The sequence below is a fragment of the Microtus oregoni genome, unplaced genomic scaffold, assembly GCF_018167655.1.
Source record: "Microtus oregoni isolate MIOR12 unplaced genomic scaffold, Mior012 000232F_ref0000196, whole genome shotgun sequence".
Classification (NCBI taxonomy): Eukaryota; Metazoa; Chordata; class Mammalia; order Rodentia; family Cricetidae; genus Microtus; species Microtus oregoni.
The window spans coordinates 100342-115584 of record NW_024544899.1 but is presented as its reverse complement, the minus strand read 5'-3'; the positions used below and the strand labels follow the sequence as shown (position 1 = coordinate 115584).

At 44.7% G+C, this 15243-nt stretch overlaps 1 protein-coding gene across 1 annotated transcript in view; it reads right to left on the bottom strand.

Annotated features, from left to right (window-relative positions):
• LOC121445630 (nyctalopin) overlaps window positions 1–8663 on the bottom strand; it is a 44993-nt gene extending 36330 nt beyond the window's left edge. The window contains exon 1 of the mRNA XM_041647777.1: window positions 8559–8663. The gene's annotated coding sequence lies outside the window, so the exon portion shown is untranslated. The remainder of the gene's footprint in view (window positions 1–8558) is intronic.
• Window positions 8664–15243: the final 6580 nt, after the last annotated feature.

Genomic DNA, 15243 nt, shown 5'->3' with positions numbered 1-15243 from the left:
CCTTTTGCCACTTAGGAAATTAGTGTTTAACAGGCATACAGGAGTCTAGAGCGTGAGGCTGACCTCCAGAGAAAAGGAACAAAGGTTTCCACTCCTACAGGAGCCTAGAGCTTGAGGCTGACCTCCAGAGAAAAGGAACAAAGGTTTCCACTCCTACAGGAGTCTAGAGCGTGAGGCTGACCTCCAGAGAAAAGGAACAAAGGTTTCCACTCCTACAGGAGTCTAGAGCTTGAGGCTGACCTCCAGAGAAAAGGAACAAAGGTTTCCACTCCTACAGGAGTCTAGAGCTTGAGGCTGACCTCCAGAGAAAAGGAACAAAGGTTTCCACTCCTACAGGAGTCTAGAGCGTGAGGCTGACCTCCAGAGAAAAGGAACAAAGGTTTCCACTCCTACAGGAGTCTAGAGCGTGAGGCTGACCTCCAGAGAAAAGGAACAAAGGTTTCCACTCCTACAGGAGCCTAGAGCTTGAGGCTGACCTCCAGAGAAAAGGAACAAAGGTTTCCACTCCTACAGGAGTCTAGAGCGTGAGGCTGACCTCCAGAGAAAAGGAACAAAGGTTTCCACTTCTACAGGAGTCTAGAGCTTGAGGCTGACCTCCAGAGAAAAGGAACAAAGGTTTCCACTCTCCACCTGCCAAAAGATGGATCTAAGAACAAAGAAGTCTCTTTGGCCTAGAATGGGACAGGATCTTCTACCCCACAAGATCCCTGAGACTCTTTTCTATTTCAAAAATGGGAGAGCTTTAAAAACCTTATTTTCCTCAGCCCCAACTTGAAAACTTAGTTACTTTTCAGAGCCGCCTTTCCAGGATAAACACAACTACCACCCTTCATCAAAGAAGCCTCTCTTTAAAGCAAATGGTGACCATCACAGACAACCACAACTGGATACAATGTAGACATCAACAGATGATGAGCAGCCCTGCCCCAGTCGCTACATCTCCATCATAGCACCTGCGTCTATGGCTCAGAGAACATCAAGGAAGAGGGGCAGAAAGATTGTTTTAGCTAGAATACCAGGAAGTCTGCTGTGAAACAGTCACCCGATGTGGGATGCCCTTCTGTATGCTGTGAATGTGTCTTGTTACCATTGGTTAATAAAGAGGCTAATTTGGCCAATAGTCAGGCAGAATAGAGTCAGGCGGGAAATCAAAGCAAAGATACAGGGGAAAAGAAGGTGGAGTCTGGGAGATGCCAGCAGATGCTGAAGGAGTAAGATGCCAGAACATTACCAGGAGCCACAGGGCACGTGTCAATATACAGATCAATAGAAATGGGTTAATTTAAGTTATAATAATATGTGTTAATAATAAGCCTAAATTGATAGGACAAACAGTTTGTGATTAATATTTAGCCTTAGAGTGGTTATTCAGGAACTGGTGGGTGAAAGAGAAACTACCAGTTACAGACACTCCTAGAAATGGCTGTATAAACAAAACAGAACAATGACAATATCAGTGGACAAATTAACATGGAATGGGGAAAATTCATGGGGCCCCACCCCTAGACAAAGAGCTATAGGCAACCAATGGCTTCTGAAAGAAGGAGAATTAGCCACCTTATTGGTTGTCCAATGCAGAGTGGTCAGCCTTGAAACTATATACACACCACCAACAAAAACAGACTCAGCAGGTTGTGTGTGTGTGTGTGCATACATACACACACACAAACACACACATATATATAAAACAATAAAGAAAAAAGGCTATCTACTTGAGAGTACAAGAGGACATGGGAGGGATTCACGGGAGGGGAACTGGGAAAGGGTGTGTGTGTGTGTGTGTGTGTGTGTGTGTGTGTGTGCATACATACACACACACACACACACATATATATATAAAACAATAAAGAAAAAAGGCTATCTACTTGAGAGTACAAGAGGACATGGGAGGGATTCACGGGAGAGGAACTGGGAAAGGTTGGAGGGAAGAAAGGGAGAGGGAAATCAATATAATTCTATTTCAATTATAAACATATTCAAAAGCAAAATGAAAATATATTAAGATTATAGAGAGTACATCATTGGTAGTAGGCATGGCAAAGCACACCTAAAACCCTGCACTCAAGAGGCCCAGATCTGCCTTTTCTTAGGAAAGAACCAATTAGCATGCCTCATTTACATATTTTCTAGGGGTTGTCTTATGACTTTCTAGAAATTGTAAAATGAACAAAGGCACAATGGGGAAGAAATTACACTTCTCCACCTCCCCACTTGGCCAAACTTAATAAATCAACTTTCCTTTACAATGTCTGTGTCCTGCTTTATTTAAAATCCAGGGAAACTAGCCAGTAATACAACTCAGCAGGTAAAGGCTTTCGCCACCAGGCCTGGCAGTCTGAGTTCTGTCCCCTGGACCTTCATGATGGAAGAAGATAACTCCTGCAATTGTTTTCTGATCTCCATACTGTACACACACACATAAATAATCAAATAAAAACGTTGCTTTTTTTTGTTTTGTTTTTTTTTTTTTTTGTTTTTCGAGACAGGGTTTCCCAGTAGCTATGGAGCCAGTCCTGAAACTCCCTCTGTAGACCAGGCTGGTTTTGAACTTATAGAGATCCACCTGCCTCTGCCTCCAGAGTTCTGGGATTAAAGGTGTGTGCCACCACCATTAAAAATTTTTAAATAAAGGAAATACAGAGAAACAAAGGCACCAGGTTCATGGACGAAAGTGTCTGCTATCAAGAAGAGTGACTTTGCCAGGTCACTCTTCCAGAGGTTGAGAAGAAAGGAAGTCTGCGATACTCCAGAGCGTACTCCATCAGCATTAGTCAGGTAAGGAATAAAGAGTGGCTTGTCTCCTCCAGGTACACAAGTGAAGCCATCTTCCTGCTTCCAAGGGTTCTATTTGTGGCCAGTCTAGATCAACTAGACAGGGTCCTCCTCCACTCTGCTATCAGTGATTTCCGTTTATAGGGTGGAGGAGAAGCCAGAATATTGACTGGTAAAACTGCCCCATCCCGGGCCTGGTGGTGGACTTTAATCCCAGCACTTGAGAGGCAGAGGCAGGTGAACCTCTGAATTCAAGGCCAGCCTGGTCTACAGAGAGTTCCAGTACAAATAGGACTACACAGAGAAACCCTGCCTCAATAAAAGGAAACAAAGATTGACCCATCGCAGAATGCTTCAGGGGCTAGGTTCGCAGGGATGTCTCTTCAGGATTGGATGTCCTGTCATAGAAAGATCTAGTAATCAGAAAGATGAGTGAGTCATGCTGACTAAGAGCCAATAACCACAGAACAGGTAAAAGAGAAGTACTTTCCTCTCATGGTTAGAGCGGCCAAAGGGTAAGGAAGCCACAGATTAGGACAGCCAGGGAAGGAAAGCCTCTGGTGTAACCTAGTTTGAGCAAGTATGCACCTCATCTCTTCTCCTTTGATGTCCTCTACCGTGGGTGACTGCCACCTGTTTGGGTTGAAATATGACAGAAAGCAGACTGTCTGTTTCTTGATGACATTAAATAAGGGATCATACCGCTGTAAGGAAGTTTCTCTTCTTCCACATTGTGGCATGGGCATGGAGGACTAAAATGGCATCTTTACAATCGGTGTAGAGAGGGACTCTCTTGTTTTGACATAATTCTTGAGTTCTGGTTAGCGCTATGAAATCAGCTACCTTACTGCTGGTTGGCAGGGTTGGGTATCACAAAGTGTTACTATAGCATACGTGGCTCAGTGGATCCTGTGCTCAATGAAGGCATTGGCACCCATAAAGAAGATATCATCAGAGTTTGCCGGGAACTTTCCTAGTCTTCCATACCAATAGAAGTTTGTAAGACTATTTGTTCAGTCGGCTTGCAGACTGTCTTCCCTGTGGCCTTCCTGCAGGAGGAAAGTGACAGCATTGAAGGTGCAGCATGTTTGTATTTGAACAGCTGGGCCCTCCAGGAGTGAAGCCTGATCTTTTAAGAGTCTGTATTCGGTTAACCAGACTCCCTTTGGATTCCAATTGTCCTGTCATCTTATTGGAGATGTACAGTCCAGTCATGTCTGAAGGTCAATTTAGATGCCTCTGGAGCAGGGACTGGCTTAGGTCTGGGGCATGCAAGCCAGCCTTTTGATTTGAGATCCAGTTCTTAGCCAAGGTAGCCTATAGGTCATTGAATGAGCCCTAAAACTGGGTAAGCACCCCAAAGCCATTCTTTTCCTTTCAGTTACTTAGAGGCTGAAGTCTTTACTAGTGGAAGGGCTCAAAGCAGGGCCCTAGGGGTACCTGCTTAAGGCCTTAGCTTCCTGGCCCTGAAGTCAGGGTTTGTGTTTTCATTTTACATGGGTCTCTCATTAGCTGATAGAGAAGTCAGACAATTTCTTCCATATGGCCAATCCAGAACCTGTAGAGTCCTTAATTCCTCAAACTCCTAAAAGTCTTCAAACGTTTTCAGTAGAGGGAAGGAAGGAATAAGTTGCACCTGGTTCTCAAGTCTCTTTCTCCTTTAGGCATGACCTCTCTGAAGTACCTGACTGGCTGTTGGTGACCTTCTAGCCCCTTTCAGTTAAGAAATTCAAAATGCTTTCCTTCCTTCTTGGGGATCTTTTATCTGTGGGGACACAGGAAGGAGGTCATCCATATCTTGGCTTGAGAGCTCAAGAAGTCAAGCTAAAGTCCTTAGCTAAAGCCCACCCAAAGAGGGGGCCTGAGCCTGCATCCCCGGGGCAGGACCAACCGGGTGAATTGGCTAGCCAGGGGAGTTGGGTCTTGAAAAAAAAAATAGGTATTGAGGCTCCAAGTGTGTTTTAGTTAGTGTTTCTATTGCTGCAATGAAACACCATGACCAAAAAGCAAGCAAAGAGGAAGGGTTTGTTTGGTTACACCTCCACAACATCATAGTCCATCACTGAGGGAAGCCAGTACAGGAACTCAAGCAGGGCTGGAACCTGGAGGCAAGAGCTGATGCAGAGGCCATGGAGGGGTGCTGCTTACTGGCTTGCTCCTCTCACTTGCTCAGCCTGCTTTCTTATAGAACCCAGGACCTCCACCTACAATGGGGAGGACCCTTCCCAACAATCGCTAATTAGGCAAATGCCCTACAGACTTGCCTACCTCCCAACCTTATGGAGGCATTGTCTAAATTGAGGCTCCCTCCTCTCAGATGACTCCAGCTGACATAAAAGTTAACATAAAGCTATCCAACACAGGATGTAAAGGGATACAAAAAAGACTTCCATTAAGTCTAGGACAATAAACCATTTGGAGTTCTCTGCGATCTAAGCGAGAAGAGTAGAATAGTCTCCACTCACTACTACATTTTGAGAACCCAGAATAGGGGTGCTACAGGGAATCACTAAGTTAAACCCTACTATTTCAGATTAGCTATGATGTTTTGTAAGCTTTCTCATGCTTCAAGTTTTAAAAGTTCCTACTGGTGATGGGGAAATAGAGAAAAATCTTCAGCATGGATTTTAGTGAGGTGCAGGTGGTCTTGGAGTCTGCCTCCTGAGTAGCTCACACTCTTGAACTGATTTCAGTCTCTACTAAAGGGAGAATGATGTCCTGTCCCGGACCATAAATGTCTCCAACAGGGACATGAGATCTTGTCCCAGAAGAATAAGGCTCTCTGGCACTATCAGGGACATGGGAAGAGGAACTCTTCTCAGTTTCCATTGGGGAGAAAGAGTGGGTAAACCAGCAGCAAGCCATATGCTTTCTAGAAACTTCTATCATGGTGGTACTATCAGGAGGAGAACTGGGATTAGACTGAAGGGCTGACCAAGAAGCACTTGTATCTAATAGGAAGTTTATTTCTTATCCCTCCGCCATCAGGGCTACCCAAGATTCACATAGACATATTGGATGTCAGGTAGAGGTATAGGACAACCCCAAGCTCCTTCAGGCCTATTCTTGTTGGACCAAGATGGGGTTACTTTCTGTGCACCCGAGCCTTTGCCACCGGAAAAGTGGTTCATCTGCTCTCCAATGCTTTGCTGACAATTAGGACAAGGTTTGGGTGGTGACCCTTGCTTTCTGCTTGGCCACTCCCTCCTGAAACACCCGTCCTTCCACACTTACACCATCTAGTAAGAGACACTAAGAGTCCCAGCAGCTCTTTAGTAATGGAGGGCACCACTAACTAACAAGGTGGCCTTCCTTTTCTTGGCATTTTCTTTCCCTCGTTTCCTCCTGGTCTGGATTACAGAACACCTTAGTTGCTTTCTTGAGGAAATTATCAGGTATTATCAGGCCCCAGGGGAATTGTCTATAATTTCTGCTTGATGTCCAGGATCAGAGCAGACAAAATTACGCTCATGGTTGCAGATACAGACAATTAAAGCAGTCTCTGAAGACCAGGAGTCCTCTGTTGACTTGGGATCTAAGTTGGCACGTTTGATCAGGGCTTCCCTGAGTCACTCTAGGAAGGCTGTAGGGTTGCCTATGCTCCCTGAATTACTTTAGAAAGTTTGGAATCATTAAAGAGTTTAGTACAGATTCTTTTTAAGCCTTCTGAGATACACAACAAGAAATGCTGCAGACTAGGCATGGTGGCCCCCAACACCTGAGAGGCAGAGAAGAAAAAAAAAGTATCAAAGTTTTCTGAGCACCAAGAACATCAAAACCAAGTCCTTGTGGGTTATGGAAAATGTGATGCTTGAAGGACGGTTGAGGAAACTAAAGACCAAAAGCCCGAATAACGTAGACACAGCAAAAAAAAAAAAGGCATGACTAAATGAATTATTATAAGCTGACTGTGCCCATAACCACCATGAATATCAACACACCACTCTCGGGCCAGCAGGGTGACTCAGTGGGCAAAGGCATTTGTCACCAAGCCCAATGACCTGGGTTCCAATCCTGTGGCTATGTGGTGGCGGGAGAGAACTGATTTCTCCCGCAGGTTTTCCTCTGAATTCTGCATGGGTGCTGTGGCATGCGCTTGTGTTGGCAGAAGGAAGAAAGTGTAGCTTTTTTAAAGATAGGAATCTTTGGGCTGGAGAGTTGGCTCCCTGTTAAGGTCACTGCTTTTGCAGGGGACCTGGTTTGTTTCCCAGGGCCATGTCAAGCAGTTCCCAACCTCTTGTCAGATCAGGACATTCTGTGCCCTCTCTGGGTGTTCATGGATACCTGGACACATGAGACACTCTCTCGTGCATTCACACACATAAAAATAATAAAACTAAATCTTCAAAGACGGTCTTAATCTCTGTTCCCCTGCTAAGGAACGCCTTGGTGCTTGCATTTTAATCAATGGCCTCTGTCCTCCATAGAGATCCCGGTGCCAACTTTGACAGTAATCCCAGAGCTCTGGGTTGTCATCAGTCAGCTACGTGTCCTCACACACTCAAGTTTAGCTTGCCTTTCAAAGGTTTCTGCTGTTGTTTGAGGGGCGGGAAAGATGGCTTAGTGGTTAAGGGACCTCTTTGCTCTTGTAGAGGACCCTGATGAGATTCCCAGCACCCACATGGCTGCTATGGCCATCTCTTAACTCAGGTTTCAAGGGGAAAACCAAAAGGAAAAGAAGGAAGGAGGGAGGGAGGGAGGGAGGGAGGGAGGAAGGAAGGAAGGAAGGAAGGAAGGAAGGAAGGAAGGAAGGAAGGAAGGAAGGAAGGAAGGAAGGAAGGAAGGAAGGAAGGAAGGAAGGAAGGAAGGAAGTCATCTGTCTCCAGCTCCCCTGACTATACTGCCATTCAGAGTCACTCGTGGGGACTGCGCCTACTAGGTAACAGTCTCCTCTTTGTCCTGTCCAAGTAAATATATCTTCACTCAATTACCTTCTCTATTTCATCCCCATATGATTTTTCTTCGTGGGTGTTAGACTGGAAATATGGCTTGGCAGTTAAGAGGCCTGGCTACTCTTCCAGAGGACCCAGGTTCAATTCCCAACAACAGCATTGTGGCTTCCAAATGTCTCTAACTCCAGAACTGGAAATTTGACACCCTCTTCTGGCCTCTGTGGACACCAGGCACATGTGTGGTGCATAAACATACACGCAGGCAAAACACCTAAACATTAAAAAGAAAAACCCAGCTTGCTGTCTTTCCACGTCAAATCATGGGATTGGGCTAATCCCTGGAAAGCACTGGGGTCCTCTGAGAGTTTGCCTATGTTGGTTTTAGGTCTGGAGGAGTGTGGGATTTGGGCTCCCGTAGACAGGGTGAGCAGCAAGGAGACATTGTAAGTATCTCCTTCCTAGATGGAGGCTTTTTCTCCCTCTTGGACAATTTCTTTCCCTCAGGAGTACATGTAAGGGCTTTAGGGGCTGAACTTCAGTCAGGTCTAAGATTCAGGAATCTATGTAGCATTTCTCTGCAGATGGGATTTCCCTCTCAAAGCAAAGACAGATTTCATATAAAGAATCCCAGACCACGTCTCTGCCCCCTGGTCACATAAGTCTAATTGTCCTATCATGGGACCATGAATGCTTCCATCCCCAGCTGGTGTTCTAGCAAAGTCTAACAGCACATAAACACCACCCAATTTTTTTTCTTCAAGCTCTAAGGGTCAAATCAGTTCCAGTTATTAAGGATACACCCCAAAGAAGAAACAGGTGTGATCTTTGGCTCCAAGTTGACCATCTGTAAAACAGCAAAGGGAAAAGGGTTTCGAGTTGGGCTCCTCAACTTACCCTCTGCATGAACCATGAGAAGGAATCTCTTGCTCTGTGTAAAGGGGTTGGCCACTCAAGGTGGCTCGGTCATTCTAATTCCATCCAGATAAAGTGATCTTTCAATGTTTCCCAAATAGAAAAGAAAAATCTTTATTGGAGGCTCCTCGGAGTTTCCCCCAGGAGGGAGGGGCATTTGACCCAAGAGATAAACCGCACATCCTCTAGAGAAAGGAGACCTGAAGATAAGCATCGGGGATAAAAGTGAAGAGCCAGACGCAGAAATCTGAGTTTAGCAAGACGTCTAGACCAGTCCAAATTCTCTTACTATATAGTGTGGCAGGGGAACAGGGGACTCAGGGTTAGACTTGTGTTCCTCATTGACAGTGGTCTAAGTGACTAGGTGAATAAATCATCTTCTGCCTTAAGTCTGATGATGGGCCTTTCTCCCCTCACAGCTTGTACAGTCTGTGATTACATAGCCCAGGACGTTTCTACAGGTGGGGGCCCCCAGACATCCTGTTTTCCATTACCCTCAAAGCACCAGAAACACTTAGGGTGTGCCGGTCCAAGACTCTGTTTTAAGAATTCAACTCCTTGAATCCCTTTCTATTGACAGACAGGGGAAGGAAGAGAAGTCTGCCCCTGCCAAGAGTCCACTGTTTCACAATAGATAGAGTAAGCACTGCGCATTCAGACCAACTGGGCAGGACTTCACAGGGAAATTCCACTAAAGCCTGTCCAGGCCACTGAGGAGAGGGGCTGCGGGGGGACTCTCAGGATATTTGTTCCCTGTGCCAGGGACTTGTACTTCAGGGAAAAGGAAGACCTCCCAGGTACCAGTACTGAAGGTCAGGGACTGAGTACTACTGAAGAGCGGCCTTGGTTATGAACTTTCAACAACCTCGGGGCTACCTTTAGTCCCTGCAATCCAGAAATTGGTCGAAAGGGAAACTGTCCTGGCAGCTGGCCAACATTCAGACTCCTCCAAAAGAGGATATCTGGGAGTTAGTTGATCAGAGCTGGTCCCATAGAATCTTACACTGAAGTCTTAAGAATAGCTGTCATTCTAAGGACTCTTAGATGACAGACAAGAGTGCCCATGATGCAAAAATGTGCCATTTTGTCTCACGGGGTAGAGGAGAAAGAGACTGGGGAGCAATTTGTTTTGATGGCTTTTTATGAAATCTCAGATAAACCAGGTGGTGTGGTGCATGCCTTTAATCCCAGCACTCAGGAGGCAGAAGCAGGCGAATCTCTGTGAGTTGGAGGCTAGCGTAGTCAACAGAGTGAGTTCCAGAATAGACAGAGATACACAGAGAAAGCCTGTCTTGAAAAACAAAAACTAAACTAAACAAAAGTCCCAGATAAAACCTCTAAGCTACAATAGTCATGTTCTGTGACCTCAGGGTCATGTCATGTGAACAAGGAGGAATGAAGACCATAGACTCAAGAGACAGAGTGTTCCAACCAGCTTGTTTATTAGAAAGAAAGCAAAATATTTGCCTAGAAGATATGGGTTTTTAAATTATAATCTCAGTACCAGGCATGGGATATTTTCCTATGGGTTATTGGTCAGGGAGGCCCCGAGGGCCCCCAAAATAACACAGGCTATTGCCATTGCCCTTGGTTGCTCGCTGGAGCTAGATGGTGTAAAACTTTAAGACAATTCTGAAGCCATTTCTGAACCCTCTCAGCCTCCGTGCCTTAGTGCTCCCAACCCCTTGGGAACCAAGGACCTAACAGCTACACATGCATGTACTGAAATGTTGGGAACTTTCCATTTCCCTGAGTCTTTGTGAATGTTCTCTAGAAACTGGGGCAAGATAACCTTTACAATGTTGACTCAGTTCCTGATGTATGTGCCAGATAGGAGACCTCCTGGAGACTTGATTTGACTCAGCCCCTGGGAAAGGGGTCAGAGTGACCCTCAGATGTTTCCTCTTACCTGGCAATAGCTCTCCAGTCAATTATTGGTAATAGGCCTTTTGAATAAGCCAATCATAATAGTCAAAGAACAACCCCCAGATACCCCTTCCTTCTGTGGTTTTTTTCCTTTGAAAGTAGCCTGTGCCAGCTATTCGGGGTCTTTCTGGCCTCTAATGCTGAAAGACCCTGTCATGACAGAATTAATAAAATCCTCTTGCTTTTACATCAGCTGTGGTGTGAGAGATGGTCTCCTGGGGCAGCTCTTCCTTGGTGATTGGACTCTGGGGTCCAACAATGATAAAACCTTATTTCTGAAGATACAACACACTTTGGTTGCAGAACTTAGAGAAATGCAGCTGGAACTGACTTGCAAACTTCCTCCCTGCTGGCCAGCTTTTGCTGTGCCCACAAGGTGCCCCAAAGACTGCTTGGGTTGAAAAGTCATCAACGGTATTGCCCCACTGTTGCGAGATATTTGATTACGCTGTATAAAGATATGCCACTCTGATTGATTCAATAAACAGCTGAATGGCCAGTAGTTAGACAGGATTTCAGTCACAGAGGAAAGGGCAGCATGAGAAGAGACACAGAGGAAGCAGGAAAGCAGAGTGGACAGGTACATAGATGAGATAAACAAGCCTTGGGGCAGCACATAGATTAGCAGAAATGGGTTAAAGTTGTAAGAACTAGCTAAAAAACAAGCCTAAGCTATTGGCTGAGCTTTTGTAATTAATAATAAGTTGCCATATCATGATTTGGGAGTTGGCTGGTGGGACAGAGAAAGATTCACAACACCCCATGGTTGGCCCTGAATGCTACAGCACAGACTAGGCAGGGAAGATGTGCCCATTGGTGCAAGAGTGGCATGAAGGTTATGGAGATTGCCAATCACTTTGGGGTTGGATTTGAGGACTATTCCTCAGGAGGGAATTCACGCCTGGTACTTACTGTAAACATAGTCAAAGCTCAGGGCATCAAAGTACTAGCAAGGACCCTACTTCTGTCATGTTGCTATATGGACACATGTTACCAAAGTGTCTTCTAAATATTTATGTTTACACACATAAATAAGTGCTGCCCTCAACCTTGGTCAGAGAAGTTTAACTCTGCAATGTTCAAAAGTTAATTCAGATGCTCATAACTCATCAAAATGTTGAGAACAAGTAACTGGTGTTCAGCCCTAAATAGGGCATCTATATCGATCTCCCTAAAGGTTCAGAGAATGTCAAAGAGAGGGGAAGAGCCACCAATGGATAGGGGAAAGTGCTGTGGAATGCTGTCTTCTTGCCATGACATGGTCATTGCATTTATGAGTTCACCATAGCTATAGTCAACTGTTGTAGAATAATTTTTTTGAACACTGTGAAGAAGTGTCTTTGCAAAGGTGCCTCTGATTGGTTTAATAAAGAGCTGACTGGCTAATAACTAGGCAGGAAGATGGTAGGCAGGACTTCCAAGTAGAGAGATGAAAAGGAGATGAATCTGGGCATGGGGGAGATGCCAGAGGCCATGGAGACAAAACAGGAAGTACAAGATGGAAGAGAAGTAAAAAGCCATGAGGTAAAACATAGATTCATATAAATGGGTTAATTTAAGTTATAAGAGCTAGTGGAATAAGCCTTAAGCTATAGGCCCAGGTTTCATAATTAATAAGTCTCCGTGTCATTTTTTGTGAGCTGCTGGCCCAAAAAAAAGTTCATCTACAGTCACCTGCACAAGTTCAGCCAACATTTGAACTCAGTGGGTTACAAAAAAGGAGGGGAGCATGAAGGGGAGAGGGAGCATGTTAGGACTTCAGGGGGTAGGAGGAAGTTGGGGTGGATATGATCGATGTACAATGTACAGTCAATGAATAGGTAAAAGATATTCTATTTAGGGCTGGAGAGATGGCTCAGTGGTTAAGAGCATTGCCTGCTCTTCCAAAGGTCCTGAGTTCAATTCCCAGCAACCACATGGTGGCTCACAACCATCCGTGATGGGGTCTGGTGCCCTCTTCTGGCCTGCAGGCATACACACAGACAGAATATTGTATACATAATAAATAAATAAATAAATAAAATAAAAAAAAAAGATATTCTATTTAAAAATTGAATAGAAAGGAAGAAAGAAACTCTCAAAGCAGGAGCCCCAAGAAAGGTGGGGCTCAAGCACATGGACTGCCACTGTGTACTTTTAAATGGCTACAAAACCAAGAGCACAACAATCAGCTAAAGGATAAAGGGTGACCTTGTCCCCTCACCCTAACAAGCTCCCACCACAAACCAATAGTACCTAAAAGTCTCAAGCAGAGGGACGTTGACCCATGGAACCTCTGCAACGAACATCGCGAGTGTCCAGGCAGCGAGGGTCTGCAGACAATCAAGGTCTCGCTGGAGCCAGTTCCTAGTGCCTAAAGTCCCTTCTTATCTCCTGCTTCGGGATCATATTGAGTACCAGGCCAGCCTGAGCTACAGTGGGAGACCCTGTCTCAGATAAAAACAACAATGAAGTGTAATCAAGTGGTCCACATCCAATACAAAAAGAGTTTTCAATCTATGAGTTAAGAAAACATGCACCTCAGTAGTTGATAGCGGTTACTAGGGCCTACAGCTGAAAAGGACTGAATAATGGGAGAAATTCCCACATTTTTCTTGTCTCTCCTGGATGTTGGGGTAATCAAAGAAATGTACTTTAGAAGAGAATCCCAGTGGACTTGGAGCATGGCTCCATGGTAGAGCCCGTGCCCAGCTAATAAAGACAGAAACAACGAAAAATGAAAAAAGGCATTATACTGCAATAACATCATAAATTCTACTATTCCATCTAAGTATGTCCTCAAATGTCGGGACCAGAACATTCTGCACCTCCTCCTATGGGATGCAGTGCATCCCATAGAAAGGACAGCTTCAGGGTCTGGCGACACAGGCCTAGAACCCCAGCTACCCAGAAAGGTGAGGCCCAAATATTACAAAAATCTGAGCCTGCCTGGGCTACTGGGTAAATGAGTTTAAATTCAGCCTGACTCACTTAAGCAAGACTTTGTCAAAGGTCTAAAAACCGAGTAAAATGACAGAGTTAGAGTCCACCATGGGCAAGGCCCCAGGTTTAACCCCCAACACCAAGAAAAAAAGAAAGGAAGGAAGGAAAGAAGAAAGAAAGAAAGAAAGAAAGAAAGAAAGAAAGAAAGAAAGAAAGAAAGAAAGAAAGAAAGAAAGAAAGAAAGAAAGAAAGAAAGAAAGAAAGAAAGAAAGAAAGAAAGAAAGAAAGAAAACAGAGAAAGACCAGTTTGGGTACCGAATAACACCAAACCAAAAACCAAAGCAGAAAGCTCTAACCACCATTTGAAGAAATGCAACAGCAGACAAAAGCACAGTTGCCTAAATATAGACTGGAAAGTTCTATGAGGCATATGATCACTTTTTTCCACCAAATTCACAGAGTGGGGGAAAGTGAAAGGAAAGAAGACTTCTAAGGAAAGAAAGAAAAAAACAAAAGTAAAAGAACGTAAGAAATATCAAGTAATGCAACTTGGGGAAAATCTTGAACCAAAGTAGACGGAATGTCAGCGAGCACTCAAAAACTGCTTTCCTGTTGGGGGTGATAGTGGTCTGGTGCTTCTCTTTTCAAAATTCTTACTTACTAGGGGAAAAAAAAACAAACAGAAAGGTCTAAGATGAACGCATATTGCATTGGGATTTGACTTTCGATCGTCAAGCTAAACAAGTGAAGGGGGACTAGCAGAAAGCTGGCCTCTGTAGAAAGGCACTGATGAACACGAGGCTTTTCTCCGCCTTGTGTGTGCTGGCAATGTAGCTTCTCAGGTACATAACCCTCACTTGGACCTTTTCAGAGAAAGCTGCTGCAAAGACTGGTTTCTGTTTTTCTCTGCGTTTCCCTTCAGGCATCCCTTTCAGCTTCCTTCGTCTGAAAATGGAAATGATCGAGAACAGGTAGGAAAGTAAGTGATTGGATTTTCCGGGTTGAGCCACAACGGTGCCGTACATAAGCCACGACTGCAAGTGGCTAAAGAGAAAAGTGGGGCTCAGGGTGGTTGAGTTCTGTGGCCCATGTGAATCCTCCGGCTTTCCTTTCTTGGCTATTTTTTGTTGTTGTTCATTCATTTGTTTTGATACTAGTAAAATGAAATGTAAACATAAGCTTTATTTTTCTTTGGCATGGTCAGGATGGAAACCCAAGGCCTGCCGGGGTGCTTGGCAAGTGTTCTACCACTGAGTAATGCCCCCAGGCTCGATTAATCAACAGTTTCATCCGCATCCTCCAATGTATTGGGGGTTTGTCTCGGATGTCTCGAGTGTCAAGCATGAACAAATTTGTATTCTTCATGTAAAGCCTGAGAACATCAGCTCTTGGTGGAAGGGAAAAGGGAAAGTTCCAGGCCTTTGCTGGGTGGAGAGGAGGCAGCTCTAGTCAGCCAAACTCCACCCCTCCCCTCCAGAGCCTTCTCCCGGCAGTTCAATGTCCTCTTCTGTAGAATGGGCTACCTTACTTCTTCCTAATCAAAGCCTGTGGAAGCACTTTTAGAGAAGGTCGTAAGATGCATGGTGCTAGAGAAGAGAAAATTATCGTTAATATATTTTAATCATCATGTTAAATAGCCTTATAGAGACACCCCCCTCTCCTCCATTCAGGCAGATTTGTGCTAAGGGGTAATTAGCAGTGATGATGTCATAATCACAGATTGCTACTTTCATCCTGGGAACAGCACAGTTTCCAAACACTAAGCCCTGGTTGGACTCTAAAGGCACATTTTCTTTACAAATGCGCCATAGCAGAGTAG